We start from the raw sequence: 466 nt of genomic DNA, 5'->3' as shown, positions 1-466 counted from the left end.
CTAATACAGCAAGGGATCTTTTATATGTACTTTGCCACAGACAGGAAAGCACATAAAATGGCCTTTGACCAGTTGTGGTACTATGGCTGGGATGAGAAAAACAAACAAAAACAAATTTTTGTTTTTGTTAAATAGTGTTTGGACATATTGGTTAAGTAATGAAAGAGCTACTCGTCGATTAGCAGCAAGTGATTTTCTATATACAGATGGCATATACATGGCCTTTGTTGTACCATTTGTGGAGCACTGGCTGGAACGACAAATAGCCCAATGGGCACATTAACTGGGATTGATCCTAGTTCCACTACCCCCTCCCCCCAGACACACACATTGAATGACAGTGTAACTAATATACCACAATACAAATTCAAATTCAATTCTTCAAAATTTATTTCACTCAAATGCCAGTCCAGAAACATGTTGCATGCTTTATATTCCCTTCCAGTGACACCAAAGGTCCAAGCAT

This window comes from Gigantopelta aegis, chromosome 6 (genome assembly GCF_016097555.1).
Source record: "Gigantopelta aegis isolate Gae_Host chromosome 6, Gae_host_genome, whole genome shotgun sequence".
NCBI classification, from domain to species: Eukaryota; Metazoa; Mollusca; class Gastropoda; order Neomphalida; family Peltospiridae; genus Gigantopelta; species Gigantopelta aegis.
Note: the sequence above shows the minus strand (reverse complement) of the source record.